The following is a 27,981-nucleotide window of genomic DNA, read 5'->3' on the forward strand; positions in this document are numbered from 1 at the left end:
AATTAACCCTCCCCTTCCCTTCCATATTATAGGCTAAAGCAGTAAAATTCAGGGCATTATTGAAAACCCTGCTCTCTGATTGGTTAAAATTCCGGGCATTATCCAATCAGTAATGCCCGGAAATTTAGCTGCTTGTAATGTGCTGATTTCAATGTGATTATTTTCAGCCAATCAGCTTTCAGAAGAGCTGAGACAGGGCAGGGGATTGGTCTAAAATTAGGAATAGCTCTGAGACAGGGCAAGCGATTGGTTAACAAGTATCAGCAACGGGTTGACTCCTCCCCCTTGCTCCATGAACTGAGAAGATTCAGTTGAATTGGTGGGGTGGGGGGGAGAGAGTCAGCAATGCAAGTGAGTGTCTGTCTGCAGTTTGTTTCTCTCTGTGTGTTTGTGTGTGTCAGTAGCAGCAGTGTTTGAGTTTAGCAGCAGCTGTGTGTGTGCTGTGGTATTTGTGTGTAGCAGCAGTTTGTGTGTAGAGGTTCTGTGCTGTGTGTAGAGGTGCTGTGTTGTGTTGTGTTTAGAGGTGCTGTGTTGTGAGTGTAGATGCGCTGTGTTGTGTGTGTGTGTCTGTGTGTGTGTGTGGAGGTGCTGTGTTGTGTGTGTTGTGTGTGTAGTAGCAGTTTGTGTGTGTATATCTGCTATGTTGTGTGTTGAGCTGCTGTGTTTGTGTGTGTGTGTCTGTCAGCAATAGCATCAGCAGCAGTGTTTATGAGTGTAGCAGCAGCTGTGTGTGTGCTGTTGTGTTGTATTTGTGTGTTGCCGTAGTTTGTGTGTGTAGAGGTTCTGTGTTGTGTGTAGAGGTGTTGTGTGTAGAGGATCTGTGTTGTGTGTAGAGGTGCTGTGTTGTGTGTAGAGGTGCTGTGCTGTGTTGTGTGTAGAGGTGTGTGTGTGTGTGTGTGTGTGTGTGTGTGTGTGTGTGTGTGTGTGTGTGTGTGTGTGTGTGTGTGTGTGTGTGTGTGTGTGTGTGTGTGTGTGTGTGTGTGTGTGTGTGTAGAGCTCCAGTGTGTGTGTGTCTGTGTGGCCATGTGTGAGGAGGTGCTGTGTTGTGTGTGTGTGTGTGTAGCAGCAGTTTGTGTGTGTGTAGATCTGCTGTGTTGTGTGTTGAGCTGCTGTGTGTGTGTGTGTGTACACAGAGGGGGTGGCAGTGTGTGGATATAGATATCTGCAGTGTAAAAGTATATAGAGGTGGATTCATGTATTTAGCATTTTATTTTAATAAAAAAATCTATATAACTATACAAAAGTGTCTATTATTTCTGAAAAAAGTCTACATTTAGCCTATAATAGTAATAATCCCCTCAGAACAGGGCATTACTGGCCAATAATGCCCTGGCTGGGTTAAAGTCCCTCGGCTCGGGCCTTCAACTCTTCCAGCCAGGGCATTATTGGCCAGTAATGCCCTGTTCTTCGGGGATTATTACTTAAATAACATAAATTAATTCCTAATATACCTTAAAAAATGAAATGTAATAGAAAAAAATAACATTCCTAATATACTGTATCTGCTGCTAAAGTGACCATACATTGCTTTTCTAGTCTGTGACAGCAAAGGTGTTAATATAACTGCTCAGAAAGTCACAAATGAACAATACGAACTATTGTACAGTAGTATTGATTTAGAAAATGACAAATAGCGTGACAGTGGCATTGAAGTCGATACTTGATATTGCACCATTAAAGACACATGATATGTCACAATATTGTACTTCCTCTATAAGGCTATGGGAAAGTTGTAAATAGATATCCTCTTGCTATGTTTTACAAAGGTGGATTAACACTAAGATAAAATCCATATGACCAAGCAAGCTGATGCTAAAATGTTAGCAGTGAATAAGCAATGAAACATGAGCGTTTTGAACATGAAAAACTTCCTGTTCTTTGAAATAGTTCTCAATTCATAATTAAATCTTTTTTCCTTGGATGATCTGCTGTGTGCAACAGGATTCAGCATTGACAAGCAAACGGAAATATATTGTTATGAAGTTATTATTAGTATTTAGAACAACCCTGCCTTGTTTGATAAATGCAACCACATTAATTGGTTTCAGGGTCCTTTTGAAGGAACGGCATATTCGCCAGCACTTCGGAATATGCAATTAAATAGCTCCAAATGTCAGTTATGTTACACTTCCACATGGAAGGAATACTGATTACAAGCACTTCATTTCATCAGAGAACTTTCCATTATAAATAGAATAATTTTACTTTACTGGAGGTTTTGAAGACTGTCAGAAGTAACTTATACTGGGAATGGAGATATAAATGTGTATACAGAAAGCATAAAACATACTGACTTATCTTGTCCACTGACAGACACTATCAAACATTTTTTTATGAGCAATGTGCAAGGTCATCAATTCCTGGTCTCTTTTTATGTTATTAATACATTTATAGTGGGAAATCTGTCAGTGAAAATCCTCTTTTCCACAGAGGCTTTTGATGACCATGCTTGAGTGCTTTTATGTCAATATAACCATGAGAAATTGCTGCCATGCTAATAGTTTTCCCTCTGTTATTCTCTCGTGTACATAGATTTGATGGGGAGAAAGACAAGACACCCGCAGATGAACACGTCCCTTATTTTGAAAGAAAGTGAGAACTTCCATAACTATATTCCATCCACTCTAATAAAAGCAGAATGGAAGCAACAGTAATAATACACTCAAAATGCCAGGTGAGATAAGGAACTGTAAAGCTCGGAAAGGTCAACCTGATCTATTTTACCTCTTAGTATAAGAGCAGCAAATGTTTTTCTAACTATATATACAGTTTTCCGAATGTAAAAGAAAAACTCATTTCCAACATGCTAAATTGACAATATGAACAGTGAAATGACACTTTCACATATCCACTAAGTGATACAGACAAACAACATTTTCCTTTGGCAGACGCTCAATTTGGACTGTAAGGCAATATTCCTGTACATAATGTGCATGTATATATGCGCAGAGCTTTTGTTTGCAACACACCATACACATCGAATGAGTTGCAAATTACATGTTATTCACAAATTAAAGAACTGAAGGGGGAAAAAGATTGCAAACAGGTTTAGGTCTAAGATGGCTATACATGTTGAACAGATTTTTCCCAAAGTGTAATAACATTAAGAACTAATAATTATTCAATATTCCCTCCTTTAGCTACTGTCTTTAATTAAATTGTTTTGATACTTTAAATGCAAGGTTCTTTGGCAGATAAGTATGATGCTATCTCAATCAAACCATCTGTTAAAGAAAGGATAAAAAGAAAAAAAACCATGGCATGAAGGAAGGGGAAAAAGACTCAGTTCCTTATTTTAATTACTTTCAAATGCTTTGACACCCAGCTATAACACAACCTAACATCCTCTTTCTGTCTCTGTAAGTTCCTCTCATTTACCACCTAGATCGAACTGTGATTGTCCCACAACTGGAACATTCTACCGGAGACTCTCACAGCCACCCATCTAAGTTCTTTTAAAACTAAAGCTGTCTTACATTTTTATCTGGTTTGTAACTGTCACATACGCCTATAATATATATTATCTTTAACTGTGCATGCAATGTCTTGTATAAAATGTATAACCCTGTTCACTTAATATAACTATGTATTTGTAACCATGTATCATTTGTCATCATAACTCTATGCCCAGGACATACTTGAAAACGAGAGGTAACTCTCAATGTATTACTTCCTGGTAAAACATTTTATAAATAAATAAATAGATTGTAAGCTCTTCGGGGTATTGACTCCTTTTTCTATTGTTTTTATCTCTGAAGAGCATATTCCCCTTGTGTTATCATATTAAGTCACATGTATTGTAAAGTGCTATGTACTTGGATGGCGTTATATAAATAAAGATATAAATAATACATACATACAACTCTAATACGGGCAATCCACATACCTTATCCCGATTAATATACAAACTACAGTATATGGTGCATTATTTATTGGTTTTGACCAATGCTCCAGCTTGTCAAGTTTGATGCATAGAACCCTTGTAATACTGTAGAACATGCATAAAATGACAGTACGGATTGTTCTCCAATAGGAACTGGAACAAATACACAATTATAGCGCTATACCCTTTGACAATCAAACATATCAAATATATAAATACTGTTCACAAAAACAACCTGATGAAATGAAAACAGTCGGACAATTATTATATACCAATATATTAGAAGTATAGAGTGTCTACTTGCAAACAAAAAGTCCTGCAGCCGTGAGTCCTCTGGGGTTATCCAAATCCCATATGAACAGTCTTTGCAAAATAGAGTCCTCCTTGGCGCTGGTACTTGTTACTCTTGCACAATGCTTTTTTATTTGCCTATCCTTTAAGAGCATCAAGTCTTATTTTTCTACACCATGGGAAAAAGGCAACAGATAAGCATACAATTGCCATCATTACATACTTTCATACAATTATCATGAGCCCTCCTTGCTACATCTCAAAAAAGGCAGAATGTAGGAGTATGCGGTCAGGGCTCGTTCCAGCACATGGATTAGATGATTCTGGGGGAGAATGTCAGGCCATCCATCCGTGATCTGAAGCGAAAGTGGGTCATGCAGCAAGACAATAATCCTAAACATACAAGCAGATCTACAAAACAATGGCTCCTGTAGAAGAAATTCTGTGTTTTAGAATGGCCTGGTCAAAGTTCAGACCTAAAAACCACCAAAATTGTGTGACAGTACCTGAAGCATGCTTTCCATACAAAGAAGCCCTCAAACATCACTAAATTAATGCAGTTTTGTAAGGAGGAATCAGCCAAAATTCCTCAAAAACGATGTGAGAGACTGACCAGCAATTTCAGGAAATGCCTAGTTGAAGTCAATGCTGCTCAAGTGGGTGCCACCAGGTAATGAATCGAAAGGTTCACATACTTTTTCACACATGGATATTGGATGTCGAATCATTTGTGGATAAATAAATGTTGAAAAAGCATCATATTTTTGTGTAATTTGTTTGATTATGTTATCTTTATCTATTATTAGGACTCAGAGATATAATAACATTTTAGGTTTGAAATATGTGAGAATCCTACAAGCAACTCACCTATTTGAACAAACTCCTTACCCCTACCACACCCAGCCCTTATCACATGAGATATGACACCAAAAGATTGTTCACGGTCCCAAGGATCAACAAAGAATCCAATCGTTTCTCCTGTTACCGTGCACCTCACAACTCGAACAATCTACCAGAATATCGCAAAGTCACCACCTGTCTAAGGTCTTGCAAGATTTCAGCTGTCTCACATTGTAATCTTGTCTGTAACTATTACATACGCCCATAATATATATTATCTTTAACTGTTGTTTATCTGAAATGTCTTTAAATATAATATATCACCTCTGTTCATTTAATGATTTAATGTATCCATGTATTGCTACCATAACTCTGTGCCCAGGAAATACTTGAAAATGAGAGGATCTCTCAATGTGTTACTTCCTGGTAAAACATTTTTATAAATTAATAAAAATAAATCTAATTTGGTCTCTTAGGAGATATGTATATGTACAGTGATCTATGGCTGATATCTGACACCATACTACAGTACACTGTACAATATATAAGTGGAACCTCTATAAGATGGGTTAAGTGATTTTCCTTGTTGGACTTCCGAATATGGTTTGCTTAACTTGTTAAAAATACCATTTACACAGGGGCAGAGTATACTATCCTGACATGTTTAAGATAGCAATTTTATGTTAATAGAAATACCATAGATCTTATTATCTTACCCGTCTCAATTGAGCTTATAAGCATATGTACAGTAGGATATCTTGCATGACTTAAATTAACTGATACAGAGAATATTATTTTAACATAAATAATTATCTGTAATGACCACATTCATGTTATTTCCTATCTTAAGTACTAAATACGTTGTTTTGTACCATCATTTCCAATTTTAAATCTCACAAGCTATCAGTGGCAATCATATTCTAGTAATGGAACGTTTCACTAGACACCAATCAAGGGAATTGAGATTCTCAAGAGTCAGGACAAATTGATGAATCTGAGGCTATTTCCATGTATTAAAATTTCTGAAAGAATAACATGGAATATTTTTCAAGCAGATGACAGAAGCTGAGAGATTTGACAGATGGATGATGGACCAAGGTGAAGGAACGATCCGGAAGGATATCTTTCCTTGGCAGTTAGACACATTTTCCTAATTCTGTAAATTGTTTTTGGATCCAGGTAATAGTCCACTGCTAGATATGTTTTTTTAAGTAGGAAAATGTATTTGAAATGACCAACGTTATATTTATGTAACTATAGTCATCAGGAAACTGCCCTAGACATATTTTTTATTCTTGTGTGTACTTTTACTACATACAGTATTTTACATTAAAGGTGATTGCCACTGAGATATAGCTTCTTAAGTGTTAAAAAGACAAATTCAAGTAAAAAACGACATTAACTCGAGTGAATGATGATTCAAATAATTGAAGCAACACTCTTTAAATTACCGATCCCTCCAAAAAAGTTGACAATAATAAAATAAATCAAGGTACATACTGTATTAAGAAGTATCTTTTAAGTTCTTTGTAAAAATTACACAAGCCGCAAAACAATTAGTTCTATAAAAGAGAAAGCATACATTTTATCAAACATACAAAATTGTTATTTTTTTAAATCAAGAATCTGCTATTTATTTATAAAATGTTTTACCAGGAAGTAATACATTGAGAGTTACCTCTCATTTTCAAGTATGTCCTGGGCATAGATTTATGATGATGATAAATAATACATGGTTACAAATACATAGTTACAACAGGGTTTACATTATATACAAGACATCGCATGCACAGTTAAAGATAATATATATTATAGGCCTATGTAACAGTTACAGACCAGATTAAAATGTGAGACAGCCTTAGTTTTGAAAGAACTTGCACTGGTGGTGGCTGTGAGAGTCTCCGGTAGGTTGTTCCAGTTTTGGGGTGCACGGTAAGAGAAGGAGGAGCGTACGGATACTTTGTTGAACCTTGGTACCATGAACAGTTTTTTGGAGTCAGATCTCAGATGATAAGTGCTGCATGTGGTAGGTGTGTGGAAATTGTTCAGGAAGACGGGTAGCTAGACAAGAAAGTATTTGAAGGCAAGATAGGAGAGATGAACGTTGCGCTTAAACTCAAGTGATAACCAATCTAGTTCTTTGAGCATTTCTCAGTGATGTGTGTTGTAAATGCATTGGAAAAGAGAACGGCATATTGAATAGTAGAGGGTATCAAGTTTGCTAAGATAGGTTTGGGGTGCCGAGCCGTATACTATGTCCCCATAGTCGATAATTGGCATTAGCATCTGCTGTGCAATACACTTTCTGACCAGCAGACTTAGGGAGGATTTGTTCCTGTAAAGTACATATTTACATAGTAGATGAGGTTGAAAAAAGACGTAAGTTCATCAAGTTCAACCTATGCTAAATTTAGACAACAGATATAGGATAAAGTATCTATACTTGCTTATTGATCCAGAGGATGGCAAACAAAAAACCACATTGTTATATCATCCAATGATATCTCACAAGGGGAAAAATAAATCCCTTCCTGACTCCAGTTTTGCATAGGATTTGGATGTCAGTGAATCAATGTGCATCCCAAATGTTAAATGGGAATCAAACCATATGCCCAAGTATTTAACACTTGTAACAGGAGTTAGGGTGGTATTAGCGTTGGTTCTGATCTGGAGCTCAGTCATTGGAAGCTTCCAAAACTTAGCCTGGGTCCCATATACCATTGTTACAGTCTTGTCAGTGTTTAAAAACAGTTTATTTTGGAAATCCAATTTTCAAGTCTCAAAAAGTCAGATTGAAGTATGTGTTCAAGGTCGGAGAGTCTAGGGCTGTGGGCATATAATATTGTGCCATCAGCAGACATGTGTATTGAGGCTCCCTTACAAGCTGTAGAAAGATCATTTATGAACACCGAGAAGAGTAGGGGCCCCAGAACAGAGCCATGTGGGACACTACAGGTGATATCCAAGGGGTTGGAGTTAAAGCCTGAGATCGACACGGATCTTCCTGATAGGTGGGAATGAACCCAGTTTAAAGCATGCTTCCCTATTCCAGAGCACTGGAGTTTGTTAAGGAGGATAGCATGATCAACAGTATCAAAAGCATTTCCCAGTTTGCAACAATGAATTTGTGTTTAATAACTTGTATATACAAATCTGGCAACTATTTGACAGTCAATAGTTTAGCCCTCAGATAGATGTGCCATCAGTTTTCAAGTATGTTTTATTTTATTTCTTGGCACATATTGTAGCATTAATGGTCATGTCTGTAGACACAACAATTAATGATCCTCAATGAAATCTAGAAACAAGTCTAATGCAGAGAAATGAACAAGACAATCCTGTGTGCATAATAATTGCCTTGCCTTGGTAATTGCAGTGTGCTCTGTTTCATTTTGAAACTCTCCATGTAGCATAAGGCAAATACAGAGCTTTTATACACTGTTAAAATACTATTTAAACATTGAAAAATGACTAATATTGACAGGAAAATTACAAAAGCTTACCTAATCCAAACAGCAAACAAATTGTGATTGCTAGAATGTGCATACACCAGATGCCCTCATTATTATTTCTGTACCACAGAGACTAGGTTTTACATGGTCTTACCGCCAGGTTTCTGGAAGTTTGAATCCTCTAGTGGATTTTCAGATGGCACAACTAGTGTTTAGACTTGTAAATCAAATTGTTGCAGTGCTTTCAGGGGTTTGTAAACCTTTCACTGTTGGAGGACCATTTGCATGCCGTGGGGGCTGTGGCACTTTGTGCGATCATGTAACTGTTCTTTGGAAGCGATCACGTGATTGTTGCATCACTGATGAGTCCACCTCTTCCGTTTCACAGCAGGCATGAAAACAGGCAAATAGAATATAACGCAGCTACTACATCATGGGGCCCATGGAGTGCCAGACCCCATGACGCAGTTGCTATGTCAAGGGCAGGGGGTTTCCAACTCCAGTCCTAAAGAGCTACCAACAGGTCAGGTTTTCAGGATATCCCTGCTTCAGTACAGGTGGCTCAATCAGTGCTGAAGCAGGAATATCCTGAAAACCTGACCTGTTGGTAGTCCTTGAGGACTGAAGTTGGCTACCCCTGGTCAATGGGCAGTCAAAGGGTTAAAGTCCCTATAACAGTTTGACCCATGAATGTCAGTGCACAGTACAATCTGTGTTTAAAGATGGTACAAAAACCTAACTTGACCACTATTTTTTTCTGAACATTGAGAGCATAGATCAAATTGTATATGTAGCCCCCTTTCCCTATGCTTCCTAAGGGAAACTATGCGGCCGACTACGCGTCCATCTGTACCTGTTGCTAACAGGAGGCCTTAGCCTCCGCCACTGGGAGCCTGGGGTGAGCTCTTTCTCCTTAGTGTAGCGCCTCCACCTGTGAGGGATCCCAGCATTGGCGGGATAACCCCTTCACAGGAACTATCACAGAAATGAATACACACGCAGGTATATAATGAGTATTTACTGTACACACATACAACACAATAAGAATAACAGTATGCCAGTGCAATACCCACAATATAGCCCAATGCCACAACGTACTGAGGGTGCAGGGGCACCAATAACCCTGGTGTCCTTCCCATGTCAATCCCACCAAAGTGTGAGGTAGCCTTGCCCCTGTGGATTATTGGTGCACTTATAGATACCTCCCTGGGCACTTCTGTACCAAGGTGCAGCTGATCAACTAGAGGATCAGTCTGGGGCCTTCCCTACAATTCTCAGGCTAGGGGGGAGGGGGGACACTCAAGGCCTAGCTGGGGCCTATGGGGCAATACTAGGCCTAGTCCAGAGAAGTACTGCTCCCTGGACACTACCTTTCTGGTCACCTCCTCTGCTCCGAGTGGAGTGCATCCTGTTTGCGTGCCAAACTATCTCCTCTTAGTCCCTAGCCCTATTGGCTGTACTGCTCCCACATTAACCTATTTCCCTAAGGCTCCTGGGACATGTAGTCCCACGGCCGCATGTGCAGAGCCCCCTGTAATGGCCGCTGCAACCAACTGCTACTGCACATGCGGGCCAGTTGTTCTGTGCATGCATGAGATTAAAGATGGTCGCTGCACTGACTGTGCATGCTCCCCGCATTGCTATTGTGCATGCGCAACTCCAAAAATGGCCACCACCTGCCCCGGAGTGCTCCCCGATTGCGCAGGGATCCAGCAGCTCAGAATCACCACGCTACCTTCCCTTCCCTGCACTGGAGGTAAGAGGGAGCTTGGTACATATGTAATATCTACATCTCATTAATACGACAAATCTTTTCATGTGGTGTGCTTAGTGGTTCAAATCTACAGAGGGACATCAATGGCTTTATGGACAGATTTCTTTGCAGAGCTATGGGCAGGGGCTTAACAACTGTGCTGCTATACCTGGCAATGGGGGGGCCTTACCACAGCACTGGAAGCTGGGCTCAAGTTCTGTGCCGGCGGCTGCCCTTTGCATCTGCTTGCTGTGGGGGCGGGACCTTAACTGAACACAGGCAACTTCCCTTCCCCCTGCCCATGGCTGAGCACAAAGATAGGGTCTGAGCAGATTTATCCCTCCCCCTCATGTAAGAAAAGTGTGTGTGCATGTGTATTGTGTGTATTGTGTGTGTAGCAAGGTCCCCCTTTCCCTCCCTTATCTCTGATGCGGGAGCAGAGAAGGGGGAGGTTACGGCTGCATTGTGGTGCGCGTGGTTGCCGCTGGAGCGCGAGCGAACCCTGCTGGTCAGCAGAGGAGAGTTGCGGTGGTTGGCGCTGGAGCTCCAGAGCTTCGCGTCAGGCTTACGAGGGGCAGCCATTTTGCTCCCTCGTGCATGCGCAGGACATCGCGCATGTGCAGTACTAGTTGAGTTGTGGTGGCCATCTTACCATAGGTTCCGCAGGGGAACTACATGTCCCAACATGCTCTGGATGGTGTACCACACGATACGCAGCAGCCAATAGGGCTTCCCGGATCCCATGAGGGAATATTGATAAATTTGGTGTGCTTGGCACCGCACACTGACAGTTGGAGCCAGGAGGCAGAAGGGGAAGGTAGTGTCTGGGTGTCAGTGGCTCCCAGATTAGGTCTAGATTTACCCCTCAGGCCCCAATAATGATCAGGTTGTGGCTGCTTCAGGGAAAGGCCCCCAGATAGGGACATTTCCTCAGTAGCCTTGTCAGTGTTAGACACCAGTGACAGGACGCCACGTGGTGAGTTGCGGCCGGTGGTCTGGGACCAGACCACCCACAATAAGAGACTCTTAAAGGTGAGACCCTCCAGCGGGAGTTCACCCCAGGCAGAGGCAGACGCCTTCGCAGACAGAACTGCATTGGTGGATCAGATGGATCCTAGTTGTTATTCGGCAGTACCTGGGTACTGGAGTGCTCAGACAGGTACCACTTCTACATGCACCAATGGTCCACAGGGTAGCTCTACTCCCTACACTTTGGTTGGAACTGACTTTGGGGGAAAGGACACTAGGGATATTAGTGCCAAGCACCTTATGTAATTTGGGGTCACTCACCCGGTGTATTGTATTGTGTGTGACATATACTGTGTGGTACCGGTTGCTGTATCCTATGTTAGTAAACCAGTTGATATATACCCCGTGTGTGTGTTACTATTGGTATTGGTTCCTGTGAGGGGCTTATCCCGCTACACTGGGATCTCTCGCAGGTGGAGGTGCTGCACCGATGCGAACAAGAGATCACCCCAGGCTTCCAGTGGCAGAGGCTCATTTCTTCTGGTAGCCAAACAGGTAACAGCAGTACCGGTAGTTCCTTTAGTGATGGGAAAATGGGGTACATGTGTATTGTGTGTTTTTTGGGGGGGGATTGTGTGTGTGTGTGGGGGGGGGGAATTGTGTGTGTTTGGGGGGAGAATTGTCTGTATGTGTGTATATGTGTGGGGGGGGGATTGTGTGTGTAGGAGGGGGTATGTGGGTGGGGGAGGAATGGGAGTGTGGGGGGATTGAGTGAGGAGTGGGGCTGTGTGAAAGGGAGAGGAAGGGGACAAGTGAGTGAGAGATGAAGGAAGAGTAAGAAAGGGGGTGAGACATGGGGAGAGAGGGGAATAGTAAGGGAGGGCGTGAGGATGAGAGGAGGGAAGTGTGAGGATGAGAGGGGGGATTTTGAGGGAATGAGAGCTAGGGGGTGCTCACAAGCCCGCTAACATGGGAACCCTGGTGGAAACTGAGTTTATTCAGTTTTTTGTTTAGGGGGCCCTTTCAAAATGTTTGCAGGGGGGCCCAAAAAATGTAGTTATACCACTAGCTCTCGGGGTTCTTGAAACGTGACAACAGCAGTCTGGAATTTATTGAGAATGGCAAAGCTAAAGAAATATATGGCTTATAATTTTATAGTCCCTTTTTAATTAAGTGGTTAATAAAACGTCCCTTTTGCAATTTGGACTACATTACTAATAATAAGCAAAACTACTTGCAACCCATTTATATGGCTTGAGAGGCTGTATCCCAATCTTCTGGGTCAATTTACAGACTCACTGCTATAAAATCGAACCATTAATATGGTTGTTTGAGCAATTGGCCGGAATGACCAAATCCCTACACTTACTATACATCACGTCTTGCAGTATTTTCTCTTTCTCTCATCATCAATTGAAAGTGATCAGAAATCATATTCATAGTTGCTGATTGAAGTTGGTAAGGGACACCATTAGCCTACATATGAGTTATGCTCATACTCTTTGGTCCGTCAGTTTTTAAAAAAGTGGGGTTAACAGCTTACAATGCAGTAACTTTCATCTAAGTCAGGGGAGCGCAATCTTTTTTCCCTGCACCCCCCTGCAAGCTGTCCCCCTCTCCTCGCATTCCCCCCCTTCTTACCTTGGCTCTGAAGTCCTGGTGTCATGATGTCACGTTGCCATGGCAACGCGACATCACATGACCTGTGGCGTCATTTGACGCTGCACTGCCATGGTCACGCGTCACCTGGAGCGCCTGAACCAAGGTAAGGAGAAGTTTACAGAGGCCTTGCAGCTCCCTTGGCATAAATGTAAATGCCTTTGGGAAGCGCGCGGGGCTTCTGTAAACCCTGCACCCCCCACAGCAAATCTCGCGCCCGCCCCACTTTGCGCACCCCTGATCTAAGTGAATAGAAATAACTGCAAGATGTAAGGTGACACCTTTTTTTTCTGCTGCAAATTTGTTTCCCATTTATTTTTTATATTTACGTATTCTTCGTTCTATTTTCTAAATATTTTATAATTTTGAAAAACAAAAATCTCATCTCAAATGTTCAAGTTTTTTTGTTAACACTTGTCAAATATTTGCTATTTATTTATATTTTGTTATAAAAAAAAAATAAGAGGTGGTTATTTTAGAACTCGTGATTTTGGAGTAAAATTTGCCCATCTCTGATACTGTATGGAAGCATATAAAGCACATACACACAAACACACAAACACGTTACAGAATATATCGGCGTTGTCATTAACTACATTCTTTGAGTACAGAGGAAAAGGTTATTAAATGCTCCTTTTTTTAGAGGAAAAAAATCTGTATTAAAAAAGGAATGTATTTTGATATGTCAAGTTCTGAAGATTAGGTGTCTTTTACTGATTTTTTTCAATAGAAATATCAAGAAATGTCAAAACCAGAAGAACATTTAGTGCGTTTTTGACAAAAATACACTTACTGTGCTTTACCTCTACAACGACGATATAAGCCTTTTAGAGACCTCCTTCTATAATAATTCTAGCTGTTCATTTAAATCAGGAGTCTCAAACTCAGTCATCAAGGGCCACCAATAGGCCTCAGTCTTCGATTGAGCCATGGATTGAGCCACCTGTGCTGAAGCAGATTAGCCATTAAAGCTGGCCTGTTGGTAGTCCTTGAGGACTGAGTTTGAGACCCCTGATTTATAGTATCTCTATACATTATAACATTTAAATTTCGCACAGTAGACAACACAGAATCATGTTATACTACACCTACATGCTTACTAAATGAATGGGACTTGGCATCGTCGGTATAAGATTATGTCAATTCACCAAGGTCCCTAACGATATTTATATTGAAAAATGTAATATGAATTCAATAGGATTATATTTTATGGATACAATTTAACAATGTATTAAGCGAGCAAGTCAAGGAGCACGTTTTCCAGCTGAACTCTAATGCTAAAAGCATAACATAAGCCACAAATTAGAATGCAAATGAGGAAAACACAGCTAATAAAAAAAACATATTGCAGACAAAAAAATGGAACATGTTCTACACGTACTTGTAACTTTGGTAAAAGAAAACAGAGCTTGGCTACTTTAAACAGGAATTCAGATTCTCAAATGACTGCATATCCATCCACAAAACATAAGCTTAGTTAAAATCTGGCTTAGTGCTCTGCACTGACAGGTCTAAGTCTTGAGTGACTATATATCGGCCTCAGGCCAAAGGAAATGGTGAGTCATTCAGAATCACTTCAATCTGATTATTGTTTGATCAGCAGTATTATATTTGTGAGCACACCGTGCACCACATAATAGGGACCAGAGCTCAACCTACTGAAATGCTTCGACAATGGTTACTTAACTGGCTTTTTATTTTTTTTTATACAGTTTTTCATTCCAGAACACGTAGTTATGTGAATAACACATAAAAGGAAATGATACTTCCAATTAAGGCAACTCTCAGCAGGAATAATTATTGGCCACCATAAGCTCTGCATGTAGCCTAATATCTGTCACTGGAAGCCCCACTGAGTTGTCAAAAGCTCCATGGAAATGACTCAGATACTAAACACCAGTGAGTGCCATAATAAACACACACACTTGTTGATCATTTTGAAACAGTCCAGAAGCAGATGGTTTAAAATATGAACACTGAATAGAACTGTGTTAGTTTTAATTAAGAAAAGTCCTGCTATTCCTTGCTTAATGGAATCTAAATATGCTTTCCTCATATAAAAATGATTACACCTAAAAGGCGGCAATTAGATAATACTGCTCAGTGGAGGCCAGAGAAGTGTACATATAATCAATTACAATGAATGTTAATGCCCAAGTGCTTTTCTGTAGCACGACACATGACAAATACGACAAGTAATGGAGGTGTGTGCCTCCGTTATTTAAAGGAAGGCAAGTCTAGTATGTATTTTCAAACGTGTATTGTATTATAGGAGCCTTCTTTTGCTTGTACATAAGAAAAATAAAGATCTAGTGAGTGTATCACATTGTCTCTCTTAGATTATTTGTTTTACTTGTGTGTTAATGTGCATTGAAAGGAGCATGCCTGCTGAGCCTCGAAACAGACAGGAAGTGCTGGACAAGCACTTTTGAGTCAACAAATGAATAAAAAGTGGATACAATAAAGGGAAAATTAGACCCTGGGATTGTAAAGTCTCCAGTACTTGTTTTAATAGTTTGTTAATATGAGCTACGTTCGTTTTAATACATGTTTAAAAATGGCAACATGAGCGAATCACTACACTTTTTCATAATTTGATTTTATGAATATATATATGCATACCGTATGTGTACATATACAAAACTAGAAACTGTTAATCAGTATACAATGTGCAACAGAACAAGTGCACAATGTTTGCCAACAGTCATTGTTACTTTAGGTAATGTCGCACTACAAACACAAATCTAGGTCATGCTGACAGTACCTAACTTCCCAGAAGCCTTTTCACTACAAATAGTGTAACACAATCAGTTTATGTTATGTAAAATATGTTTTGTGGAAATCAGCAAGCAATCTGCTATGTTTAGTATGAATATATTGTAGGGAATTCATCAACATTCTGCATCATGTCCATGTTTTTGTGCATGCAAATAAGGTGTTGTAGAGTTGTACTGTACATGGCATGTGTTATTACTCACTTCTTTAGCACATACATAAAGGGCAATAAATCAGCCACGGTGCAGACGTAATGTACAATACAAATTGCACCTGCACATTTCTTAGCATGTGTTAACTTGACCACACCTACAGAAGTTTTTTTTACTCACAGTGAGAAATAAAGAAAAGGAGGATGAGAGAGAAAAAAAACCAGACAGAACATGTTTCAAAAACACAGGAAACAGGATGTCAGTCATATTAATAATATCAGACACATTTCGGGTGTTCTTTTAATCATTAATTAAATTGTTGGTTGAGTTGAGTCATGTAATGAGCACTTAGTACTAAGGTAAAATAGGTTATTAAGGAAATGTATTCAGCATAAATTAAAGACTTCTACAATCTACACAAATTATAATGAAGCAGCAAATATACATTGTTAAAAACAGCAATGCTGCTATTTTGACACCCCCTTTTTACAGCATGGGAACCGGGGGGCCACCCACAGCTGAATTACATTATGTTCAGCCCAGGGGACCTCTGAGTTCCCGAGATACCTGGTTTCTTCCAGGGATTTAAATGGTGGTTCAATAGGAAGCAGCAGTGGATGACATTGAGGCTTCCTATTGGCTCGCATGACTTGCAAGATAGGAACGGCCATTTTGTTTCCCCTGGGAGGGCATATCAAGAAGCTGGGGCTTCTGGAGCTGAAGAAAACCCAGCTCTGGCAGACGCCCCAGGATCCCATGCTGTTAAAAAAAGAGGGGTAAAAAAATATATAAAGACAAGCAAAAGAGATTCTTGCTTTACATGTACAGTATAATTATATGCTAAGCACAAAAGAGCAATATTTGATCTACTTCCATAAATATCTTATTCGTTGCTGCTCTATGGAGACACAGGCATTATTCCAATGTTTTATTCAATTATTTACATGAAGAAGGGACATAGCGCAGTTTACATTCAATTTATTACTACTCTCTGTTGTCTATATTTCAACCAGTTTTTAATCCAGGTGCAAATATTTTTACCGAGTCCAATTACAGTAGCTTCATTTTGTACAGTAGCCTCTCACAACCTCAGAGTTGTGCAAATCCATTTGGAAAAATCCCTTTCCGATCGGATGTTCATGTTTTGCTATTCTGTACACCCTTCTCACTGTACAGAAGGGTGTCCAAACCATGTGGAAAAGGCTTTTTTAGAATCGGTTTCATTTAGGTTGTGCAAATACGGGCGGAATTACCAAAAAGGCTCTAACTCGCTGAATTCTATTAGCTCTATTAAGTGCAAAAGGTAAAACCTCTTCTAATAACTCACATTTTTATTCTCGCCTCCTTCAAAGTGGCGAGATTGGTATTGCGAGTTCCATCCAGAGCTTGAAATATGGGCTTTGTTGAGAGAGAGCAAAACCCATATCTCGGCAAAACCCATATCTCGGCAAAACCCAAATGTTAGGCTCTGGATGGAGTTAGCACCACCTTCAGGTCATTCCACTTCAAAAACAGCACAATTTGGGCGTTTTGCCTGTGAAACTGTGCGGTTTGTCACTTTTTATGCATGCGCCTTAAACTATGCGATTTGTAATACAGAACACGGATTTTTAGCTAGTTTTAATCCGCTACTTATGACCATGTCAAACCGTGCGGTTTACAAGGACAAACTAACAGCTACTAGACTATTCTCCATTATCCTTTCAGTCCATTTTCAAGGTAGACATCGTCACAGTATTCTACAGTACTTTACAGTTTAAAACTTTTGTTTCATTTTAACATGGATATCAGAGAATCATTAAGTATTCAAACGCTCCTGACCCGTGAGCACAGTGTATCTGAAGAAGAGGCTCAGATGTTTGACTAGTTCTATATCCATAAAGCATTTTCACGCTGATACATTAATATGTTTTACAACCGCCAATGAAACTTGGACCCCAGGTCAGAAGAGCTGCTCTTCTTTGTGGAGCAGCAAGGTTATGATTTTCATACAGCACCATACAGACCCCCCTAGGCTCATATTTCTGAGAATACAGTACAGTAACAAGAGTTACTACCTCCGTCCCCCGCCAATCTGGTTAAGGTCCCAGTTCCCAAGAAATTCACATAATTAAAGTGTACCAACAATCTTTTTACATTTACAAGCTCACTCAAAGCAAATAAATGTCTATAACTAGGGAAAGCGCCCAAATTCCCAAACCATGTCATACAATACCTATTTCCACTTCTTTATCATGTTTAACAAACTTCATAGAATATTTTTCACCTATTATCATTCTTTTTGACACATTTTTGTAGAATGTGTTTTTTACCTACAATATATTTACAACACAGTATGCACAAAAAAACGACAGCATATAATGACCAGCACTCATAACATTTAAAATTGCATTCACATGTTGCAGTGAAAGACTAAGGGCCTTTCCTCATTTCAAGTTATATCTCACAACATTGAGGCATTGTTCGTATAATTCTATGACATGCTGGCTTCAAGGAACTAAATTATACATCTCTGCAACCTGTTCTTTGAAGACCCCCCAATTTAATTAGCTGCACCTGCAACTTACAAAAGCAACCATATGCCAAAATAAAAGTCTAAACACTTAGACACTTTGCCGTTAAATGATATCTGACTATAGTCTGACAGTCCAAACATACGCAATTTTTTTCTTTTTATTGAACAAATCTGTTTCTTTGCACCTGTATAGGATTAATTTTTAACTTGTGTTCTTCGCCACTTAATACATTTGAATAAAATTGTGATTTTCATCATTGCAGAATGTACTGTATTTCGTTCTTACAATACTATTTTATGAGCTTAATCTAGTAATCGGTCATGGTTTTTAGTCTTGTTGTAAACAGAAGAAAAAAGTGATGCACACTAATAGAATAAAAATGATAATAGTGTAAGAATGGGATCCATATCGAGATACAGCCAATCAACTGCAATCTGGTTATAACAAAAACCTTATAGGTACAGTGAAACATAGGGGCCTATTCTAGTAGCTCCGAAGTGTGTCAAACCGTTTCTAAGTGCACTTTAGAAGCGGTTTGGCATGCTCTTTAAGCCCTTATCGCATATCCAAACCGTGTCTAAGCGGCTTTTTTTTTTTAAAGCGGTTTCACTCATTTTTTTGTCCACAACTGATACTCTTGTAGCTAATTTATGCAAATCATTTTTAAAATTCACATTTTTTAACCATCATCTAAAGAGTAGCGAGATTGGTATAGCAAGTTACATCCAGAGCCTAAAATATGGGTTTGGCTGAGAGAACAAAACCCATAAGTCAGACTGGAGATGGAGTTAGACCACTTCTGGTCATTCCGCTTCTAAAGTAAGTACAAACCGGGCAGACTGGCTGTTAATTCAGTTTGTAACTTTTCATAAAAGCGGTGTAGAAGAAGTGATTTGCAATAGAGAATAAGGTTTTTTGTCACGTTTCCTTCTGCTGCTTGCGAACATGCCAAACCACGCGGTGACCACTTCAGAGCTACTATAATAAACCCCTCAGTATCGGACGGTAGATAAAAACCGCTTGGCTAGTCTGTCCATTTTCTTGTCTGTTGCAAAACCTCAGACACTATTTGATTTTTGGATTTCTTTTATATTTTAGATAGTCTAACCCAAGCATTTTTTAATTTCTTTACTTTATTAGTCTCTACCATTTCTATTGGGAGTTTATTACCCAAATGTACCAGCGTTTACGTGAAGGAGTACTTCCTTACAATGCCCCTAAGTCTGCCATCCGCCAGTTTCAGAGCATGGCCTCTTATTCTAGCACAGAGGTGGTCAACTCAAGTTTTCAAGGGCCACCAGCAGGTCAGATTTTAAGGACGTCCCTGCTTCAGCACAGGTGGTTCATTCAGTGGCTCAGTCATTGCTCATACAGAATGGTATGAAATTGTCAAAAAGCATATTTTTTCAAAACTCACTGAGACATTGTAACCATAGGTTTTTGGCTTCATAGTGCAAACACAGGAAGGCATTATTTAGAGCAGCGGTGTGCAAACTGGGGGGCACGCCCTCCAGGGGTGGTGAGAAAATTTCTAGGGGAGACGCAGCGATTACAGAGGCCCCGCGCTCTTCCCCAAGGCATTTAAATTAAATGCCGGGGAGGCGTGAGGCCTCTGTAACTCACTTACCTGCTGCCAGCCGGGTCTTCGGCGATGCGTGGCCATGGCAATGCGAGTCAAATGATGTGATGGGGTCACGTGATGTGACGTCACATGACCTGCGATGCCATTTGACGCTGAGCCATTGGGAGGGGGGGGGGCGCGAATGCTATGGCTCCCGGGAAAGGGGCTACAGTTCAAGAAGTTTGCGCAGCCCTGATTTAGAGCAATAATTTTCAACCAGGGTTCTGATGAGGGTTGGGGTTCTCCAAACTTTCACAATCTAATTCTAGGGTTTCTTAACCAAAAAAAGGTTGAAAACCACAGATTTAGAAAGTAAAAATGTCACTGTTAATTTAATAACAATAGGCATGGATCAATACTATGGATCAGTACATATGCAAGCTCCCTCTGGTCATGGATCAATACATGGATCAGTACATATGCAAGCTCCCTCTGGTCAGCTCCTGATGCATTTCATGAACAAAAAAAAACACTTCATCAGAGGTGGACCTCTACAGCTATGGTAATGATCAATACCATTTGTTATTGATTAAGGTGGGAAGTTGACTGAGTGCTTCACTGAGCCACTGATTGAGCCACCTGTGCTGAAACAGGGCTAACCTTAAAAACTGACCTGGTGGTGGCCATCAGGACTGGAGTTGGCGACCCATGGTCTAGAGCAGCGGTGCGCAAACTGGGGGCGCAAGATTATTTAGTGGGGGGCATAGGTGGCGTGCGGCAAAACCTGCTGTGCCCAGTCCGGCAGATGCTGTGCACGGGAGGGCAAAGTTTGCAGTAGCTTGCAGCAGCACACGGGACCGAAGCATGCTAGTACTTCCCCCCAGGTGAAAGTGTGTGACTGTTATGATTGTGCGTTGTGTCTGTGTTGTGTGTGTTGTGATTGTGTGTGTGTGTGTGTGTGTTGTGATTGAGTATGTGTGCTGTGTGTGTGTGTTGTGTCTGTGTTGGTTGTGATTGAGTGTGTGTGTTGTGTCTGTGTGTGTGTGTTGTGATTGAGTGTGTTGGTTGGGATTGTGTGTGTGTGTGTTGTGTCTGTGCGTTGTGATTGAGTGTGTGTGTTGTGATTGATTGTGTGTGTCGTGTCTGTGTTGCTTGTGATTGTGTGTGTCTGTTGTGATTGTGTGTGTGTGTCGTGTCTGTGTTGCTTGTGATTGTGTGTGTGTTGGTGTTGTGATATGTGTGTGTTGTGTCTGGGTGTTGTGATTGAGTATGTGTGCTGTGTTTGTGTTGTGATTGTGTGTGTGGGTGTTATGATTGAATGCAGCTGTGCGCAAACTGAGGGACGCAGCCCCTATAGGGGGCGCAAGATTATTTATGAGGGTGCAGGTCGGCAGACGCGAAACCTGGTGTGCACAGGTCGGCAGACGCTGTGTGTGGGAGGGCGAAAAAGTTGTGCGCGGACAGCCAAAACCTGTGCGCAGGCGGCCAAGAAGCTGTGCGCGGATGGGCAGGCGAAGAAGCTGTGCGCGGGCGGGCAGGCGAACAAGCTGTGCACGGGCGGCCAAACAGGATAGTACAGGGCGGCGCGGGCGGGCAGGCGAACAAGCTGTGCGTGGACAGGCAGGCAAACAAGCTGTGCGCGGGTGGGCAAGTGAACAAGCTGTGTGCGGGCGGGCAGGCGAACAAGCTGTGTGCGAGCGGGCAGGCAAACAAGCTGTGTGCGAGCAGGCAGGCAGGCGAACAAGCTGTGCACGGGCGGCCGAACAGGATAGTGCAGGTGGCGGCCACGTGATGGTGTGGGTGCACGCGCGGGGGCTTCGGAGTTACAGGGGAGGAGCACGCCCCAGCGCTGTGATGTCAAACGCCCCTTCTTCCGGTGTCTGCCCTGCAATATCACTGTGGTCCTGCTCTCCTCCTCTGGCAACCTGCTTCACTGCGATCCTCTGCAAGTGAAAGGGTAGGCTGCCACTATATCAATCATACTATGAATGTACAAAATGAATTTTAAAAAAAGCGGAAAAAAACATTGGGAAAAAAAAAACAAAACATAATACTGTAGGTAGGAGTGTGGATGACACTGGGGACAGCAAGCCAAAGAGCAGGGAGAATAAAAAGGCAAATGGGAGAAGGAAAGAAGGGAGGGGGAAGGGGAAAAAAAGGGTGGGGGAGAAGAGAGGGAAGGGAGGAAGCAAAGAGGTGTATGAATTCTCCCCCAAAAGGATTGCCTTTGTGCACGTACGCTCTCCCAAGCTTGGCGCTTGGGGAGAAAAACAAAATTGACTTTGAAACGCGCTCAGCAGCAGTCAATGCACACACACACAGCCACACGCACACACATACACACACAAAAATAGCCCCAATCCACGCCCCCCGCTTGCAAAATTATGCAGGACACCCTGTGCTCATGCTTGGAGAGTTGGTGATGTCACCACTCTCAACGGCAGCGTAGATGCAGCCTAATTTTGCAAGCGCGAGCTGTTGAAATATGTAAGTATTTAGACATATTTGTATCTACATTGTATACCGTTTAATAAAGGGTTTTTTTTTTCATGTGATTTTGAATATATATGGCAGGGGGGGGGGGGGGCGAGAAATTTCATGGATGAAAAGGGTGCTCGGCATAAAAAGTTTGCTCACCCCTGGTCAAGAGAATGTTGAAATGGAGGACGGGGTCATGAGCTCTTGTTCTAGCATGTCTCCTTCTTTGTAATATACTGCATTACGCAGGTGGCATCACTCAACACAATGAAACACCCAATGGAAAAAACTATGCTATGCCATAAAACATTTCCACTACTCGTATAACAGTGATGTGGATTTTCCCTTTTGCAGAAAATCAGTGGTCATTGTATTAGTTTTGTGGAGGTTTACATTGCAGGGGTTTTTTTTTTTTGTATGTATTATTATTTCAATATTAAAAATTAACAACATGGAAATAATAAAAGTATAAACAGAGAGTTAGAGAATAATAAAAAAAACCTCAAAAATCAGGTACATAGGGGCCTATGCAGAGAGCAGCGAATTTTAAAAATGGAGAGTTTTATAAAAAGTAGCTTTTTTGGAGAGTTTTATTCTCCATATGCAGAAATGTGCGAATTCTGCTATGTTTAACATGAATGCGTGTGGCGAGTTTAAATTGGCGAGATGCGCGCTGTAGAAATGTGTTAAAAAAAATTTGCGCCTTTTTTTTCCCTTTGCTATGGCCGCGAGCGGCAGCTTCTTGCCAACTTTTTCTGGCGAGGCAAAAAGGAGACAATCGCGCCATTTTATTGGCGCGAACAGCCGCTAGATGCCGTTCGCGCCTCTCTGCATACGGATATTTTTAAAACTGGCGAGATGGAGGTTCTCGCCAGCCGCGAGGCGAGTTTTATAAATAGAAAAAAAAAATTGGCGCGTTTTTCGTAACTCGCCATTTTCTGCTGTTTTCTGCGCGATTTTCTCCAAAAAATGGCGAGTTTTGAAATAGCACTGCTCTCTGCATAGGCCCCTAAATCTGAATAAATAAAAGAGCAAATACTGAGAAATGTGTTCGGAGCTTGAAAAAAAATCCACAAAATTAGGTAGAGAACTGAAGATAAACCAGCACATATGAAGATTTAGGTAGAAAGCTGAGGATAAAACATTAGATACTGAAGGATTTTTCTTGTGCCGTGAAAAAAATCTGTAGAATTAGATATGAAATAGCACAGTCTGAAGTATTTTTAATGAGTTAAGGAAAAAAATCCTCCAAGTTAGAATGAAAACTGAGTATTAGCCAACACAGAGGTGGCCAACTTTTGTCCTCAAGGACCACCAACAAACCAGGTTTTCAGGATATCCCTGCTTCAGCATATGTGGCTCAATCAGTGGCTCATTCAAAGACTGAGCCACCTGTGCTGAAGCAGGGATATCCTGAAAACCCGGCCTGTTTGTGGCCCTTTAGGACTGGAGTTGGCCACCCCTGTGTTAGCTAATACTGAGGTATTGTTCCTGAGCTGCGGGTAAAAAATCCTAAGAATTAGATACACAAACTAAAGGAAAAACATTACATAGTGAGAGCTTTTTCATGAACTATGTGTGTGGGGGGGGGGGGATCCTTAAAATTAAAACTATGGATTTTTGTTACTTTGCAAAATGAACAGTTTGTATAGCTAAGTGGGGCTTTTCTACATTTCTCTATATCCTCCTCAAAAAATCAATACATCTGTCAATATGTTGTAAATAGCAGAATAAAATGTTCTGAAAATTCCAGAAGAGATGCAGCTCTATGTGCAAGTGATATAAGGCTGGTTCATTAACCTACATGTTCTCACATATATACTGTAGTATGTTCTTCTTACTTTTCAGTGATATTAAAATAGCCGACATCAGCCATGTCATAGCGATGCAGATGAAATTTTGTGCGCCTCTATTTTAATGACAATATTGGTTAACTCACGAGGATGATTACGGCAGCCATTTTAATCTCCCAAGGAGCCTGAAAGATTCAAGAAAATATTTGACAACCAAGAGACTCACAAAAGAAAGATATTTTTTCTTGTGATATAAGGAAATGGGAAGCAGAAAGAAACATCTGCCTTAAGAAAGTGAGAGTACTCCACCATATAACTTTCTAACTGAGGAAATAGAGTTACAGTTATTAGAGCAAAGCCATACAACTATTTTTAAAACATGACATGGGTTGGTTATAAAAAAAAATCAAAAAGTTTATTAGATGAATCTGCATATTTCTATTTTTTTCCTTTTAACCAGAGAATCATGGGTAGCCGTGCTGGTCCTTTTCCCCATGTAGTAACAAAGGAGTGAGAGGGTATGATACATGGTAAACGTGGTATGATACCTTTTGTTGGATCGATAAGTAGTTGAAATATAACAAGGTTTCAAACCTTTCATTTTGTATATATATATTTTTTTTTTTAAAGACAAATGACATAGACATTAAATCCTCATCTTAACTGCACTTAACAAATGTCTTTAATCAGAACATAAAGTGCAGTGGTTAAAGTGGTATATAGGAATAAATCTGATATTTTTGCAGGCGCATATGAAGAAGTAAAGCAAGTTCATAATTAAATAGTTTGTACATTTCACAGTTGTAAATCTTTTGGACTATCGATCCGGCAACTAATATCGCTGGAGATGTAACTCTCAATGTATTACTTCCTGGTAAAACATTTTTATAAATAAATAAAGTATGCAAAAATGACACGATCCGCGTCGCTGCAGTTTTGATCGTACTTGTCAAAAGTTACAAAAATCAGTGACAAACTTGAGCGCCAAAAGGCCTTTTTAAGGTGGCAAAATAGCATCCCCACGAATTATAAAAATTTTGTTTTTATAAGTTCAATCAAATTTGGAAAGTCAAGATAATCAAAAATGCAATGCCGTTGACTTTTCAGCATCAAAAGAATTTTCCACACATGTATCGAAGCAAAGTTCTTTGCCGTATTGACATGGGTGATATTCGCTAAGTTCGACTAAGCGCACAAAAAGTGCAGCCCTAATGTTCCAGGCATGTACATTATCCATAGTTTTATGGGGTAAGAAAGAGGGGGAGGGAGTGTTAAAAGGGAGGGGAAGGAGGGATTGAGAGGAGGGAAGGGAGGAGAGAGAGGGGTTTGGAAGGGGAGAGGGAAGGCTAATCTACATTGATTTATACACACTTCTATACAACATGCAGAGAGGTACCTGTAAACATAACATAAACACTTGTGAAATAGGAACATTTAAATCTCTCCCCTCTCCAGCGAAAAACCCTAAGCCAGGATCTTGGATTGGAGTAAGGTTAAGATAAACTTAATGTCACTTTATTGGAAGCTAACACAACGCTGTGCCTCAATAACATGGCGTTAAGCCTAAGAAGTGTTTTTCATATAGTTAGGTTTGTGGATATGTGTTAACTTAAGGCAAAATAAAATCTATTAATGTTTTTGGTAACATCACATTATTTGCCCTCAATTAACTGAGCTTAGTGTATCTGGCCTTGCCCTGAAACCAGTTTGTATATGTTCTCTGCTCTGAAGCTACCAGCACTCCTCAGTCTAGTCTGTTACACATGTAGCCTTCACATTGCTCCGCGACGGTTGCCTTGGCAACCCCCCTCTGTTCAAACCTCAGTTGGTTTGGTTTTCCTCCCCTGCTATGCCTTGTTAGTTGTTATAGTCCTTTGCTTGTTTCTGCTTGGACAAGAAAGCATGTTTCCTTTTGATAACAGCAGCCTTCAGGAACTGTCTGTTATCCCATCTCCTGGTAGAAATTATCATAATTTACCTCTCCCTTACCTTTGCCACCTACCCAGTCCCCCCTTCCACTTTTTTTTGTTATTGTTGCCTTTTACAATAAAATAAAACAAGAAAAGAAGGACTCTGTGCATCTACGGGAGTGAGTTAACTACCTGTCTCTGCCACTTGCCACAGTGTGCATGAGTCAGAATAGGCCTTTTGTGGCACAACCGCTTATACATACAGTATATGTACAGTATATTCTATATGATGAATCATTTTTTGCTCAAACAGAATGCTAGGAAAATCTCTAAAAGTATCTTTCCTCTAAACTCACTCAGATATTGTATCCATCGGTTCTTGGCTTCATAGTACAAACACAAGAAGGGATTATTTAGAGAGAAAATAGTTAACTGTTTATTTAATAACAAAAGGCATGGATCAATACCATGACTAAATATGCAAGCTCCTACGCATTTCATGAAAAAAATCACTTTTTCAGAGGAGGACCTCTACAGCTATGGTATTGATCAATACCATTCGTTATTGATTAAGGTGGGAAGTTTTTATTACTGTATGTGAATTACAGTCTGAATAAATCCTTTTTGCACTTATTGAGTGGTCATATTTTTAACTCAACATGTAATATCTCCAAGCGCAGTATTTTTTCACATTTGTTTCTCAATCATCTTTCTTTATGGACATATGACACATTCAATTAGCTCAGTAACGTTTTTGCTTTCTAGAATGATTAGTAATTTTCCTTTTCACATTTGTGGATTTAAAAGAATACATTTATAGTACTTGACTCCATTCTCTTTTTTATATATTTATGCCACGTTGTATACCTAAAACACTTTGGCCCCATTAAGTATGGTACATGCAAATCTGTTGTTTGGGAAGATTTTAGCTGTATTTATTTGAACAGACTTGAAATCATCCCAAGCAAAACAAACATGGCTAAGTCATCTTCTGTATCTGACCCTTATAATGCTGGCTTACATATTTAACTTGTGGGGACAAATAAAATCAAAACCAAATTGCATCACATGACCACCTTAGTCGCAAAAACTTGCATGCATATGAGTTTTTAGAGCTACTGTTTTGAATTGTATGCAAATTTGCATACCTAATCTCCCAGTTTAATGATTAGGTCCCTATATGGTTAAAGTTCCTCTACCAAAGAAGCAATGGAGTGCTTGTTTTCAAAGAAATTCTAAAACTGTTTAATAGTAGTATAAAGCTTTTGGACTATTTTGTGAGTGGGTTTACTGGTGATTCACTTCTTTAACCCAGGCTGTGCTCAAAACTGTGTAATGCGGCAGGAATTTGCTTATAGGGGTCCATGTTAAAATGGATTTGAAGCAAAAGATGACACTGTGAGATAATAGTGAAAAGCAGGGTTGCATGTCTGTCTGAGATGTGAATGTGCTCACAAGTGATATTTTTATTTGCTGGACTCTATTTTACAAATATGTATACAATATTTATATTATAAAAACTAAAAGTAGGAGAAACTGTTAAAAAATAAATTAAAAAAACAAATTAACTGCACATTTGTTAAAAAAAACAAACAACAAAAAAAACGAGAGAGTAAATGCAAAAGTAATGATACTCCATGTCCAGTAATACCATCACAGTTCAACCACTGCTCTTAAACTACTCGGGGACTATTGATCTTGTATGAAGTGTACTTTCCTTTCCATGACAATCACTCCATATAAAGAAATGCTTTGTTTACCTATAACAACCCACCACTTCTTCCCTACTTCTGTAGGTCAATATGGCATCACTAATATGAGTGGAAAGCTATAGCGGAAAAGAATATCCTGTCTGCCTTGATATTCCTGAGGTCAGTAAACAAAACACTTGGGAAAGGTCGTCCTAATGACAACAATATATAGCTGGTGAATGGGGAAAACACATCCTG

General features: G+C 40.3%; 1 protein-coding gene and 1 long non-coding RNA gene across 5 annotated transcripts in view; one reads left to right on the forward strand and one right to left on the reverse strand.

The window, feature by feature from the left end:
• PCDH7 (protocadherin 7) overlaps positions 1–27,981 on the reverse strand; it is a 689,933-nt gene that overhangs the window by 299,282 nt on the left and 362,670 nt on the right. The gene's annotated exons all lie outside the window — the stretch shown is intronic.
• On the forward strand, positions 294–27,978 carry LOC142464698 (uncharacterized). The gene is made up of 3 exons (XR_012787699.1): positions 294–351; positions 2,533–2,674; positions 27,829–27,978. It is a non-coding gene; the product is annotated as an uncharacterized LOC142464698 (long non-coding RNA).

Source organism: Ascaphus truei, chromosome 1 (genome assembly GCF_040206685.1).
Source record: "Ascaphus truei isolate aAscTru1 chromosome 1, aAscTru1.hap1, whole genome shotgun sequence".
In the NCBI taxonomy this organism is placed as follows: domain Eukaryota; kingdom Metazoa; phylum Chordata; class Amphibia; order Anura; family Ascaphidae; genus Ascaphus; species Ascaphus truei.